Genomic DNA, 15840 nt, shown 5'->3' with positions numbered 1-15840 from the left:
CCATGTGTATTCTGTATTTTTTCTGATTCAGTAAGGCCAAGCAGGAAAGGACATGTTTCAGTGCTTATTTTAGTGTTGAGCAAAGCGAGCTTCAGATGCTTCATCCGGAGTCGCTTCGTTCAAAACTTCGGAATAATACTGTGCGGAGATCCGTCTCCATACACTATTAGAATGTATGGGCTCCCATGAGCCAAAGTAAGTTGTTTGCAAAGTTGCGCGTGACTTCGTTGAATAACTTCGGTAGTTGATTTTTAAAGCTGGAAAACCACTTTCAAACTTGAAAACTAACTCTGCTTCGGTTCTGACTAGTACCTGGTTTTCCACTTTAAAAATCAACTAACGAAGTTATTCAACAAAGTCACTCGCGACTTTGCAAATAACTTGCTTCGGCTCATGGGAGCCCATACATTCTAATACTGTATGGAGACAGATCTTCATACAGTATTATTCTGAAGTTTTGAACAAAACTACTTCAGATGAAGCATCCGAAGCTCACTTCACTTAACACTTTGTTATGATAGGTTAACATATCCAGCCCATAGAGTAATATGTGAGGAGCCCTTATTAGGTCATGTGCTGGGAGGTCCTCTCTAGACAGTAGAACAATTATGGAGATTCCAATTACTGTACATGTGATGATGCTTGCCTGGTGACCAGGATATCAAGTACTGCTTGTAACATTACATAACGCTTGTTAGAATTGAGGATAGGTTGTGTGGCCTGCTACATGATGAAAAGGAATCTGCCTCGCAGGGTACATTGCTAATCTGCCCTTGGTGAGCTCTACAATAAGGCCTTAAGCACACGACCGTAGTTTCGGTCTGCATCCAATCCTCATTTTTGGAAGATCGGATGCAGACTTATTTATTTAAATGGGGCTGCAAAAGATGCGGACAGCACACTATGCACTGTCCGCATTCCACGGCCTGCAAAAAAAATATAGAATATGTCCTATTCTTGTCCATTTTGCAGACAATAGGCATTTGAAACATACTGCGGGACCTGCAGAAGGGAAAATGGGGTATGCACACGGCCGGTATCTGTGTATTGTAGAGCTGCGATTTGCAGACCCCTAAAACAGATACGGCTGTATGCATGAGGCCTAAGTGGGATCAGGGCCACTAATCCCCCTGATCACTGCTAGCTACGCCTCTGTGTCTATGATAAATCCTTGTAAAGATTTTTTTTTGGAGAAGGGGAAATGTTTGCTTCTATACAGCCAAACCAGAGCTGTAGGAAGGCAGATACCGGAATGAAAAAGCCCAGAAATGCCCTTCCTCCAAATCATGGAAATGATGAGTAAGAGCTGGGAGTCACCCGCTGCACAGATTGGAAACACATGTTTTCCTCTCCTGGAAGTTCTTTGAGCTGTACATGTAAGAGGCCCCAGGCACACCTGGTTTTACTTTTAACAAGAAAAAATATTACCGTATTTCACAGACTATAAGATAAAGCCATGTTTAGAGAACGGAAAATAATAGAAATGAAGGTCGGAGGGGTTGTCCGCTGCTATTTTATTAAAAGCAGTGGTGACGTACCTAGATAAGGCATGTGACCACTACAGCCAATCACTGTACTCAGCGGTCAGGTACCAAATCCCAGAACATCACTGTACATGGCACAGTAGACCACTGAGGACAGCGATTGGCTGCAGTATATTATTCTTTTTTTTTTAAAGGGCCTCTGTCAGCAGATTTGTACCTAATGAAGCGGACTAGGCTAAGTTCACAATTCAGTTATTGCCATCAGTTTTTGTGAGCCAAAAATCAGTAGTGAAGCCTCCTCATAGATGAGGTATAATGGAAAGATCTGCACCTCTTCAGTGTTTTTGAGCCGCACCTAGTTTTGGCTCACAATAACTGATAGGAATAACTGAAGTTGTGAGCCTAATCTGTTGCATGTGCACTTGGCAGCTGAAGGCCTCTGTGTTAGTCCCATGTTCATATATGGTTGCGTTGCTGAGAAAATTTAAGTTTATATGCAAATGAGCAACAGGGGCGTTGCCATTACACCTAGTGGCTCTGCGCTCTCTGCAGCTGCTGCGCCCTCTGCACTGTGATTGACAGGACCAGATGTTATGATTAGTGATGATCGAGCACCAAAGTATTCGGGTGTTCAGCCCGAACGCATTGCTATATTTGTGCGCTCAGCAGAGCACCCGAGTATAATAGAAGTCAATGAGAGACAACCAGGCACCCCCTGCTCTGAAGAGGGGAGGGTGCATGGTCCATTGGAAAAGGTCAGAAAGTGACAAACACCACCGAAATGGATTGGGAACACAATGGGGACGATGTCTGGATGCATCTTGGACTCCCATGTCGCTGCTGGGAGCTATGTTGTCCAAGTAGTACGCCACTTTTAGGGTCCATTCACACGTCTGTGGTGTGCTGCGGACCCACAAATTGCGGATCCGCAGCACACCCGGCCGGCACCCCCCTCTAGAAATGCCTATTCTTGTCCGCAGCTGCGGACAAGAATAGGACATGTTCTATCTTTTGCGGAGCGGTAGTTTGGGGCCGCACTCCGCAAATGCGGAAGCGGAGAGCACATAGTGTGCTCTCCGCTTCACGTCCGGGCCCATAGAGAATGAATGGGTCCGCACCCGTTCCGCAAAATTGCGGAACGGGTGCGGACCCTTTTGCGGACGTGTGAATGGGTCCTTACAGACTGACAATAATACGCACAAAACCAAAGATAAAATCGATTGTAGAGTAAATATTGTTAGGAAACATTCTTTCCTGTATATTTACTTGTATATAAAGTGCAAGTTCAGCAAAAAATATTGTTGATTTTGGAACTGGGGCCATGATTAAGAGGGACGGCTGGTGGCATCCATATTGTACCGCTATAGGTGAAATTCTTGGACCGGCGCAAGACGAACCACAGCCAAAGCATTTGTTGCCACAAATGTTTTCATTAATCAACAATGAAAGGTTTGAATATCCGGCGGTGTTATTCCCATAACCCGACGAGCATTTTCTAGGAAAACAAACTGGGTTCCGGGGGGAGTATGGTTGCAAAGCTGAAACTTAAACTAATTGACGGAAGGGCACCACCAGGAGTGGAGCCTGCGGCTTAATTTTACTACGCACGGGAAACCTCACCCGGACACGGAAAGGATTGACAGATTGATACCGCTTTCTCGATTCTGTGGGTGGTGGTGCATGGCCGTTGTGAGCGGGCAGATCGAGACGATTTCTGTGGTTCATTCCGATAACCAACGATACTCCTCTGTGCTAAGTAGTTAAGTGACCCCCGGTGTTGAGGATTGTGTTGACCAGACTCTTGGATAGTGAGACTGGACTTTTAGGTGAGGGCCTGCTGGTGAGCTGACCCTATAAAAAAAAGAGTGGAGGGAATATATGTATAATCTGGATGAGGAAGAGGAGAAAAGATTCAACCATATACTCTTTTTTTTTTTTTGTGGTGGAAAAGGTGCATGGGAATACACTACAGTAGATTGAGTACATTATAAATGATAGATTGAAATTGCCTTTATGTTCATCATCAGCTCAGATCACCTCTGGTGGAGTTGAGAAGTCAGGGGCAATCCAGGCCTTGTTCATTTTTATCTGAATCAACCTGTCAGCATTGCCAGTGGACAAGCAGATATGCTTATCTGTTATAATGCCACCAGCAGCACTAAATACACGCTCAGACAAAAACGCTGGCGGCAGGGCAGGCCACCACCTCCAAGGCGTAGAGCGCAAGTTTGTGCCACGTGTCCAGCTTGGACACCCAGTAGTTGTAAGGCACTGAGGGATAATTTAGGACGCTGACACGGTCTGCTATGTATTCCTTCACCATCTTCCAAAACTTTTCCCTCCTTGTACCACTAGGCCGCGCTTCAGGGTGAGATTGCTGGCGGGGTGTTATGAAAGTGTCCCATGCCTTGGAGCGTGTTGCCCTGCCTTTGTTGGAACTGCTGTGTGTTCCCCTTGTCTCCCTTCCTCGGTTGCCTTAGGAAGTACGGACTCTGCCACCAGCGTTGTCAGATGGAAAATTTTGGAGCAATTTTCCAACAAGGATCTTCTGTTATTGCACCATTTTGCTCGTCCTCTCCACCAGAGGAATGAGAGATGAGAAGTTCTCTTTGTAGCGGGGGTTGAGAAGGGTGAACATCCAGTAATCCGGGTTATCTAAAATGCGTATAACGCGAGGGTCGCTGGAAAGGCAGCCTAACATGAAGTCAGCCATGTGTGCCAGAGTACCAACAGGCAAGACGTCGATGTCGACATCAGGATGACTCTCCATCTCCTCATCCTCTTCTGCCCATCCACACTGAACAGATGGAATTAAAGTTCCATGGGTACTACCCTCTGTAGCAGAGGCAACTGTCTTCAGCTCCTCCTCTTCATGGTCCAATTTGCGCTGAGAAGATGAACTGAGGGTGGGCTGGCTATCACCCTGTGTAATGTCCTCCCCCATTTCCTCGTCTGCCACATTCAGAGCGTCATCCTTAATTGTGAGCAACGATCGTTTGAGTAGACACAGCAGTGGGATGGTTACGCTGATAATAGCGTTTTCGCGACTAACCATCTGTGTGGATTCAATAAAGTTTTTTTAAACCCTCACAGAGGTCTGACATCAATGCCCACTCCTCGCTTATGAATAGTGGCAGTTGACTCGAAAGGCGACGACCATGTTGCAGCTGGTATTCCACAACTGCCCTCTGCTGCTCACAAAGCTTGGCCAACATGTGGAATGTAGAGTTCCAGCGCGTGCTCGCGTCGCACAACAGTCGGTGAGCTGGAAGCTGCAAGCGCTGCTGCAGCGTTGACAGACCCGCTGAAGCTATGGACGACTTGCGGAAATGGGCACACACACACACGGCGCGCCTTCCCTAGTAGCTCAGGCAAATTGGGGTAAGTTTTGATAAACCGCTGAACCACTAACTTTAAGACGTGGGCTAGGCATGGGATGTGTGTCAGGTTGCCAAGCTCCAAAGCCGCCACCAAGTTACGGTCATTGTCAGACACAACCATGCCTGGTTGTAGGTTGAGTGGCGAGAGCCACAGCTCAGTTTGGTCCCTTATACCCTGCCACAGCTCTGCAACGGTGTGCTGTTTGTCCCCTAAACAGATCAACTTCAGCACGGCCTGTTGACGTTTACCCACAGCAGTGCTACACTGCTTCCAGCTAGCGACTGATTGCTGCTGAAGGTGGAAGTGAAGGAGGAGGAGGTTGCAGCGGAGGAGAAGTGGGGGTTGGAGCAAGTAATATAGCTGCTGGCGGAGACCCTGATGGACGTAGGGCCCGCAATCCTGGGCGTGTGTAGCACCTGTGCCATCCCAGGGTATGACTCACTCCCGGCCTCCACAACATTCACCCAGTGTGCGGTCAGGGAAATGTAGCATCCCTGGTCACCAGCACTTGTCCATGTGTCCCTGGTGAAGTGGACCTTCCCAGTAACTGCGTTGGTCAGGGCACCGGTGATGTTCTGGGACACATGCTGGTGTAAGGCGGGCACGGCACAACGTGAAAAATAGTGGCGGCTGGGGACTGCGTACCGAGGGATGGCCGCCAACATCAGGCTGCGGAAGGCCTCAGTGTCCACAAGCCTAAATGGCAACATTTCAAGGGCCAGTAATTTTGAAAGTTGCGCATTTAGTGCTATGGCGGGTGGGTGGGTATTTGCGCTTGCGTTCAAATCACTGTTATGGACATTTGGACGCTGCGCTGGGACAGGGAAGTGGATGTTGTTGCTGTTGGTTCATGCAAAGGTCCAGGTGCAGGGCGAGGGGCATCCGGGCCTGTGCCTTCAACAGGGGATTGGCCAGCAGTGCGTAACACAGGGGAAGAGGAGGCAGTGGTGTGACCCGTGGACCCAGGTATTCGGCCCACTTGTTAGGCTGCTTGGATGCCATGAGGTGGATCATGCTGTTGGTGGTGTGCTCATTTTGGTACGGCACAGGTTGCAAACTACCACTTTTTTGTCCTCTGCACTTTCATAAAAAAGCGCCATACTACGGAACACCTACCCTTTGGCAAGGTAGATTTACACATGGGGGTGCTCGGTGTAACGGTTGCGGGCCTGTTTGGTGTGGGCCGACTTCTCCCTTTTGCAGCCCCACTGCCTCTTCCAGCCTGTTACCGTGCTGCGGATCCCCCCCCCCCCCCCCCCCCCCTCCCCTCTGTACTGCTGTCCTCGCTCGGCTTTTCACCTTCCCATGTTGGGTCAGTGACCTCATCGTCAACCACCTCCTCTTCCACTTCCTGACTCTGCTCATCCTCCTGACTTGACCTAACCACAACCTCAGTGATTGGTAACCGTGTCTCCTCATCATCCACCTCGTGAATGAATGATTGACGTTCACCACCATCATCTTCTTGAGACTGTAAAGGCTCAAGAGGTTGGGAATCGGGGCACAATATCTCAGGTCCCTCTTCAAGCGTGCTGGGTGCGAGGGCCAAATGTAATAGTGGCGCTAGATAGAGCTCCTTGGAATATCAGAGTGCGGGATCACTCGTTTAGCAAGCCTCTCCATGGTGGGAGGAAGGATGATCAGAGAGGATTCGGTTGACCAGACTCTTGGCTACAGAGACTGGACTTGGTTGAAGAGAGGGTGGTGCTTAACCAACTGGAAGCATTATCTTCAGCAATCCAACCGACCATCTGTTCGCACTGGTCCGACTCCGACAGAGTTGTCCTGCGCCGCCCAGCTAAGTTGGACATGAAGCTGAGTACGGTGGATTTTTTTTTCTTTTTTGGTGCACTGGCAGCAGGCACAGTTTCATTGTGCCCAGGGCCACGGCCTCTGCGTGCACCATCAGCATTACGCCCACTTCCCCATCCCTTAGTGCTCGCCTTCTTCATATTAATGGTTTTGTCACTAGATGTGGCGCAGATTTTTTTTATAGTCCGCTAAAGACACCGTTTTCTGATGCAGGACAGTATCTGTCACAGAAACACACTTTATTTGATTTTTGGAATTTGTCCTAAATAAACATTTTTCGGATGGCGTACTGTATATGTCACAGAACACCACAGAATATGGACACTATTTTAGGCCCAGATTATTGGAATCTGCGGTACAGACAGTTTTCTGATGTAGTTTATATTTATATTTTTCCCTATATCTAGGCCTGACAACCACACAATGTATTGAAGCGCAGATCACACAATTCACAGATTATACCGTTGACAGCAAAAATTCGGATAGATTATGGGAGAAAATTTTTCTGTAACTTACATTTATTCTGTATATCTAGGCCTGACAACCGCACAAGGTATTGAAGCGCAGATCACACAATTCACGGATTACACCGTTGACAGCAAAATTGTGGATAGAAAAAAAATGTTTTCTGTATTATAATTTTTTTCCCCTATATCTGGGCCTGACGACCACACAAGATATTGAAGCGCAGATCACACAATTCACGGATTACACCGTTGACAGCAAAAATGTGGATTATGGGAAAAAAATTATTATTTTCACTAATATTCTTCCTATCTCTGCCCCTGACACTGCTTGCTGCACAGATGTCACAAGTCACTGCAGACACCTTCTATATAGCAAAATAATCGCTATTTCGAAAAGTATTAAAAAAAAAAAAAAGGACTTTTGGGTCTTTGAAACGTTTTTAAAATTGAATAAATTGTGATCACAAACTCCCTACACTATCTGAGTAGCGATACTCGAGCCGAACAAGTATTCAGCTGAGCATGCTCGCTCATCACTAGTTATGATGTTTTAATTGTCTGGCCCTGTTAATTAAAATGCAGAGGGTGCAGCAGTAGCAGAGAGACTATTGGGGTCTTGGCTGAGATTTGTAATTCTTTTAGACAACTCCTTTAATGTCTCTTTCATGGTGGTCTAGGGTAGCGGAGGGGTTAATATTTTGTGTTTTGCTCGGTCATCTACCCTGAATGTGCAAGGAAATCGAAAGCACTGTGTTCAGCAAGTTCATCATTCGGATCAGTACTGAGCATATGGAGGACTGCCTGATAGTTTTCTTGCTAAAAAAAAAATAATAAAAATCTAGACTATTACATGAACGTGTTTTTTTTTTTTTCCCCCCTTTTTTTTCTAATCCATATACATGGTAGAAGAAAAAAAAAAAGTAGAGTAATTATGGGAGCAACATACACCATACGGACACAAAACAACAAGAAAGGGCTGTGTATTCTTGTATACAAGTTCAGTGACTGAAAGCAGTTCTCCATCATCTCCAAAATGAATCATTGTGGTTATAATGAGGGATGACCTCCAAATTCGATTTGCATCAAATACAGCTCCATACAGTATTAGGCCATATGCACGCGGCCGTGGACGTATTGCGGCCCACAAACGGCGGGTCAGCAATCCACGGCTGCCGGCCGCGTGCACCACGCATCACGGATGCGGACCCATTCACTTGAATGGGTCAGCAATTCCGGAGTCATGGAACGGAACACCGGAAGCACTACGGAGTGTTTCCGTGGTGTTTCTTTCCGTGGTTCCGCACCTCAAAAAAATATGACGTTATATTTTTTGGCGGTTTGCGGACATACAATGGACCCATTCGAGTTGAACGGGTCCAGCCCGCTGCACGGATGTTGCCCGTGCATTGGGGACCGCAATTGCGGTCCCTAATGCACGGAACAGCCGCGTGCATGAGGCCTTAGAATGTATTGGCTCCGATGAGCCGAAGTTATTGCTTCGTGAAGTCTCGTGAGAAGACTTTGCACAATAACTTCATAAATTAATTTGTAGTGTAAAAAGCCATTTCCTGATCTCTGGTTCGGTTCCAAGTGGTACCTTGGAACCGAACCCGTCATAGAATTGCATTATGGTCCATAGTAACGGAATCCATAACGCAATTCACCTTTTACCAGTAAACGAAGCGTAAACGAATTTCACAATATGAAATTCGCTCATCTCTACTGATGATCTATCTAGAGGATAGATCATCAGAAGGAAAAAAACTGCAGAACCCCTTCAAGTTTCATATGAAAGGAAAGAAGCCAAGTGTATTGTTTATTCTTGTAGTGTGTACCAGTATTTGATTTTCCTTTGTTTCCACAGTGATCACGGCACACACAAAATATTAATATTAGGCTCGATGACAAATTAAAATGTCAACCAACCAAACCCTTCCACCTGGGTATATATTCTATGGAGGAACGCTTGGCTCTGTCTATAAATCTCCATGGGAGGTATACAATAACAAGCCCTTGTTTATATGATGTGAATGGAGTCACACAGGGGAAATGTGGCCAAGAAGGAAATAACAACACAATAGTAAGATAAATTACAAAAGTAAAAGGCCCCTTACAGGGTTTTTTCCAATTGTGATTAAAGAGACCTTCCAGTTCAAGAAAAAAAATACACATTAACTGGGGAATGAACAGAACATTTAGGCCCCTTGCAGATGAGCGTGTGTGGATTAGGTCCGGATGCGTTGCGATTGCGTTCAGACAAAGTCATTCAGTTTTGTCTGCGATCGCGTTCCGTTTTAATCGCGCGTGTGGAATGCGATTTAATGCGTTTTGCACGCGCGTGATAGAAAACTGAAGGTATACAAACAACATCTCTTGGCAACCATCCGTGAAAAACGCATCGCATCCGCACTTCTATGGGGTCTGCGTTGCGTGAAAAATCGCAGAATATAGAACATGCTGCGATTTTCACAATTTCACAAGTGATGCGTGAAAACCAACGCACATGTACACAGCCCCATTGAAATTAATGGGTCTGGATTCCGTGCGGGCGCAATGCACCCGCTTGGAATACTCGCTTGTGTGTAAGGGGCCTTACATGGTGACCTCCTTTTTATCTTTTGATCTGCAGATCCACTTATTCCCAGGCTCCTCTTTTCTCATTCAAGATGGCCCCACTACTTCTCAAACTACCTGATGCATGCTGTGCATTGGTAGTACAAGACACTTTCTTCCTTGTCCAGCCCTGCTTTTGGATTGGCCAGCACTGTTCACGTGAGCCGTACTGGCCAATCAGAGGGCAGCAGGAAGTGCTCGCTAAATATTTTTGCTTCCTCGTTTAAACTGCTGGCAGAGTTCTCATTAGATGAGGGGGATGTGGCAACGACTCACGGTAATCTTTCAGTCGGGCTGAAAGATCTGATTGATGGAAAACCATGATTTATCACTTGTCATTCGATCGCTGCATGTTATTACTTGCAAAATCTGAACAATTATATGAAAATTTACCCTATAATCGCTCCATCTAATTGGTCCTTTAGACTAGACAGTCTAAAAATTAATTTAAATCTGCACCAGATTTATCATTCAGTATCATCCACTGTGAGAAGTCTGGTTCACCTTTAAACTCTTACTGTAAGAAATTTGAAACAAAATTTTGGCGCACTTTATCATAGCTGAAGCCAATCCTTGAGGCTAGTTATCCAAATTTGGGTGCATTTTGCTTAGTAAGCCTCCCCTTTGTATTTCAAGTCCGTGCCATATTCGGGATCTCTGCTTGTACAAAATGGAAAAATTCTTGTTTACATAGTCTAAAAGCCTAACTTATTTTTTTTATCAAGTCGTGTTTGTTTACTAGACAGACACAAAAACACATAGTTTTACAATGCAAACGTCATAAACCCTTTATAGATAAAACAAAGTGGATAATGCAGAACAGAATGGCAGAGAAAACAAATCCGCCAACCTTCCCCAACCCCCCCCCCCACAAAGAACATCACCCACACAGCACATGATGACTAGTGTTGAGCGAACTTGTGTTTCAAGTTCGGCGTACAAGGTTTGGGTTATCTAAGAATTAGTTAAGAATAAGTTATGGTCCGTTGTAACGGAATTCTTAGATAACCCAAACCTTGTATGCCGAACTTGAAACCACAAGTTCGCTCATGCCTGGTCATGACTAAGGGCTCTTTCACACTTGCGTTGTCCGGATCCGTCGTGCACTCCATTTGCCGGAATTACACGCCGGATCCGGAAAAACGCAAGTGAACTGAAAGCATTTGAAGACGGATCCGTCTTTAAAATGCGTTCAGTGTTACTATGGCACCCAGGACGCTATTAAAGTCCTGGCTGCCATAGTAGTAGTGGGGAGCGGGGGAGCAGTATACTTACAGTCCGTGCGGCTCCCGGGGCGCTCCAGAATGACGTCAGAGCGCCCCATGCGCATGGATGACGTGATCCATGCGATCACGTCATCCATGCGCATGGGGCGCCCTGACGTCACTCTGGAGCGCCCGGAAAGCCGCACGGACGGTAAGTATACTGCTCCCCCGCTCCACTTTACCATGGCAACCAGGACTTTAGCGTCTTGGCAGCCATGGTAACCATTCAGAAAAAGCTAAACGTCGGATCCGGCAATGCGCCGAAACGACGTTTAGCTTAAGGCCGGATCCGGATCAATGCCTTTCAATGGGCATTAATTCCGGATCCGGCCTTGCGGCAAGTGTTCAGGATTTTTGGCCGGAGCAAAAAGCGCAGCATGCTGCGGTATTTTCTCCGGCCAAAAAACGTTCCGGTCCGGAACTGAAGACATCCTGATGCATCCTGAACGGATTTCTCTCCATTCAGAATGCATTAGGATAAAACTGATCAGGATTCTTCCGGCATAGAGCCCCGACGACGGAACTCTATGCCGGAAGAAAAGAACGCAAGTGTGAAAGAGCCCTAAAGGGCCCTTTACACAGCTCGAGAATCACAGCTTCAAAAACAGATTATTGTTAATGAGCGTTTATAGTAACACTCTTTAGCGATGATCGGGTGGTATAAATGTACCGCCAATTACAATCATTTGTGCGCACGCAAAAATGATTGGATAAGCCCCCCAGAGCGCCTAGCTACAACTTTGAGCCTGCTGTGTTTTATTTCTTGTTAAGTGTTGATAAGTTATGATTTGGTTTATTGCGTGTAGTGTGCCTCCATGGATAAGCCCCCCAGAGCGCCTAGCTTTGGGGAAACATGGGGGCACATACACATATAGGGTTAAGTTATATTAGTTTTGGGGTCTTTTTCTTCCCCCCCCCCCCCTTTTTTTCTTTCATCAGGTAAATCTACCTCAGTAAGAATTTTACATGAGACCGGTTTGTGCTGGATTTAAGTGGACCTAAGGAAGAATACAGGTCCCTCCTGATTGGCTGTCCGCGGTTGCTGGGGGAGAAATCCAGCAACTTGATTTGTTTGGGAGCGTAGCGGCGGGAAACTGGCACCTTTATATTGTGGTATTTCGATGCGGTGAGGTGCCAGTTTGAAGAGGATCGTGACCTGCTCTGGACCTGCGGCTGAAGACGTCATGGAAGACTTACTCCAGCAGCTGATCCTGAGAGCCGAATCCGCCGGCGGTGAAGAATGGCTCAGGAGCTGTTTGAATCAAGCGCCGCCGATGGGAGTGGAGCCGGAAGAAGAGAGCCCAGCAGCGCCGTTGGTAGAGGCGGCGGCCGGTCAGCGGAGGGAGGGGGAGTTGTTGGCGCTTCCTGTCAAAAGAGCTAGGAAGTCTGGGAGAGCCGATACTACTCCTCCTGAGGCGGGGCGCCGGCGCAGCAGGTTGAAGAGCGCTTCACCAGCAAGTGGGAGCAAGAAGACGCGGCATCAGTTCGCCAGGCGGGAGGTCTCCAGGGCACAGAGTTGCCAGCCTTCAGTGGAGCAGAGAGAGGATGTCGCAGAGGAGCGCCGGCTAGTGGGCGGAGCTACAAGGTCATTTGACCCGCCTACTTCAAGGGTCATGAAAGGAAAGAGCAGTGTGGGACCTTCAAGTAGCTAAAGTGTTTTGGGGCAGCTTGTTGAGGGGCTCCCTCCTCTGGGGGTTGAGCCACCTCCGAGCCCCCATGGAAGATTGAAGACAGCCTCTGGTGTGGTCCAGGAGGAACATATGGATGGTGAGAGCTTCAATGTATCATCTGTGTCTGAGTCCACGCTGTTGTCTGGGCTGGTTAAGCTGCTGGCAGAGGTTGCTAGCAGGCAGGTGCCCCACACAGCGTCTGACGTATGGCTTAATAATAAGAAGCAGGTTGCTACTAGCAACGCTGCAGTTAGTTCGAGGCCAGTGTTGGAAAAAGGTTTTGGAGTTAATGAAGTGTGTGTTAAGGAGGCAATGGTTTGTGAAGTGTCACCCCTGGGTTATCATTTGGCTTCCGGTATTAAAGAGAAGATTTGGAGATCAGAATTCGTTGAAATCATGTCCCTGTTGCCTTCTGCTAGGGAGCATGTGGTACGAGAAAAGAAAGAGGATAGAAATGAGGACGATAGAAAACGTACAATGCCAAGGTCTTTTAATAATTGGCTTCAAGCCTTTCTCAAATATGCTGCGGTTCTTGGTGAAAAGCATCCTGAGTTTTGTAGTGGCCTTTTCCAACACTTGGATATTATACTTGAAGCGTATCTAAATTTTTGTGGTATGGCATGTTACCAATACGATGAGGTGTTCCGCCAGAAGCTGGCGGTGCATCCGTCTCTTAAATGGGGAGTCAAGGATATAGGTCTTTGGGTGAATTTAATGTTACCTCAAAAATCGTTTACACCAAAAAAAAAATATTCTCCTCAGCCTGGTATGAGAAAAGGGGTATGCTTCGCCTTCAATGAAGCAACTTGTAAGTGGTTGTCTAACTGCCTCTACAAACACGAATGCTCTTTTTGCGGTGGCACTCATCCTATGCTGAGATGTTTTAAAAGGAACTCACAAGCTAACCAGCAGCAGCCTTCCACCAGGGATCAAGTTAATTTTTGAAGGTTTTCAGGACGGTTTTATAGTACCCGAATTTTCAGGTGAAGGTTGCTGCTGGGTAGATAATATGAAATCTGCTGTTTTATTTAAAGATGTAGTCACTAGTAAGTTGTCTAAAGAATTGGAATTAGGTAGAATAGCTGGTCCTTTTGTCAACCCTCCTTTTCTAAATTTTCATATTTTTCCTTTGGGAGTAGTTCCCAAAAAGGTTCCTGGGGAATTTAGACTTATACACCATTTGTCGTTTCCTGAAGAGAGCTCGCTTAATGACTAAGTGGATAAGTCTAAGTCCTCGGTAGATTACGTGTCATTTGATGACGCTTTGGCGTTGGTGAGGCAGTTTCGGATGGGGGCCTAGCTGGCTAAGGCGGATGTGAAATCAGCCTTTCGCTTATTGCAAGTGAGACCCTCTGGATTTAACTCGTTAGGTTTTCAGTTTGATGGTAGTTACTATTTTGACAAATGCATGCCAATGGGATTTTCTTTATCTTGTTTTTATTTTGAAGCATTTTCAACATTTATTAATTGGGTTTTACAGTCATTAGTGCCAAAGGGCGGTTTGTTACATTACTTAAACGATTTTTTGTTTGTTGGCCATTGTAGTTCCAGTTTATGTTCAGAGTTATTGTTTAAATTTTTGAAAATTTGTGAAGGGTTTGGTATACCGGTAGCAGAAGAAATGACAGTTTTCCCTTGTACTTGTTTAGAATTTTTGGGCATAGTTATAGATACCGTAAACATGGAATTTAGTTTGTCGTCAGAGAAGTTAGATAAGATTAAGGTGTTGTTCATTTCTTTATTAAGAAAAGAAAAATGCACTTTGAAAGAGATGCAGTCGTTACTAGGTTCATTAAATTTCGCCTGTAGGATTATTCCTATGGGAAGGTTTTTTTCCAAGCGTTTGTATTTTGCGACTAGAGGCCTTAAATCTCCTCGTTCGCATATCAGTTTAATTAGAAGTTTAAAAGATGATATGGCTATTTAGTTGGAATTTTTTGAGAATTTTAATGGATCAAATTGCTGGCAAGAGGAATTTGTGGAGACTGATGCTCTGGGTTTAGTCACAGACGCAGCTGGTAGCTGTGGTTACGGTGCGTATTGGGATGGCAGGTGGTCGGCAGCGGCGTGGCCATCTTCCTGGAGTGACAATGGGGTAACTCGTAATATTGTGCTTCTATAATTTTTTCCGGTTCTTGTCTCAAATGTTTTATGGGGAAGTCATTTTAGGAATAGAAGGATTTTGGTAAATACTGATAATAAAGGCGTGGTATTTGCAATCAATACACTGTCATCAAAGTGTGATTTAGTAGTTAAATTGCTGAGACATTTTGTGCTATGTTGTTTTAAGTTTAATATTTGGGTTAAGGCTAAATATGTTCAAGGTAAATATAATATTTTAGCAGATTCTCTATCTCGTTTCCAGTTTGGCAGATTTCGGGAACTAGCACCAGAAGCGGAGTTGGAGGGAATGCCGTGCCCTCGCCATCTTTGGGATCTGTTATGGGATTGATTTCAGAGTCGATCAAACAGTCGGTGGCAAAAAAAACATGGGTTGCTTACGCAGCCGCATGGCAGGACTGGGTATTATTCTCTTATTCATTGCCCAGTGAAGTTGATGACCTTGGTTGTGGTATGTTATTTATGGATAGTCTATTTAAAAGAAACTTGTCAGTTTTTTAGGACGATTGCAGGGATTTTGTTTTTTCATAAGTTGTCAGGTAAGAAACAGTTATCAGCTTATTTTCCTATTAAACAAATGCTGAAAGGTTACCGTAAAAGTTTCTCGGGTATTGATAATAGGAGACCAATATCAGTTAGTTGAATTATTGAGGAGTTTGTATGAAATTTTGTCTTCCGTTTGTTTGGATTCATTTGAAGTGTTGCTTTTTCGTACGAGTTTTATTTTAGCCTTTTTTGCAGCGTTAAGGATTAGTGAATTGGTTTCCGCCAGTCGTTCTGTATGTTCTGGTTTAAAAGTGGAGGAGGTGGTAGTTAATACTGGTTTTGTTGAAATTTTATTGAAGCGTTCTAAGACTGATCAATATGGGAGGGGCAGAATTATAAGGTTGAACGAGTGGGTGGGTTCTTCACTGTGTCCAGTTGTCATGGTTCGTGCTTGGCTTGCGGTTCGTCCTTCTGGTCTGGGCCCCTTTCTAATTCATAAGGATGGTTTCCCCCTGACTAAATTTCAATTTAGTGCAGTACT

The sequence above is a fragment of the Bufo bufo genome, chromosome 1, assembly GCF_905171765.1.
Source record: "Bufo bufo chromosome 1, aBufBuf1.1, whole genome shotgun sequence".
In the NCBI taxonomy this organism is placed as follows: domain Eukaryota; kingdom Metazoa; phylum Chordata; class Amphibia; order Anura; family Bufonidae; genus Bufo; species Bufo bufo.
Note: the sequence above shows the minus strand (reverse complement) of the source record.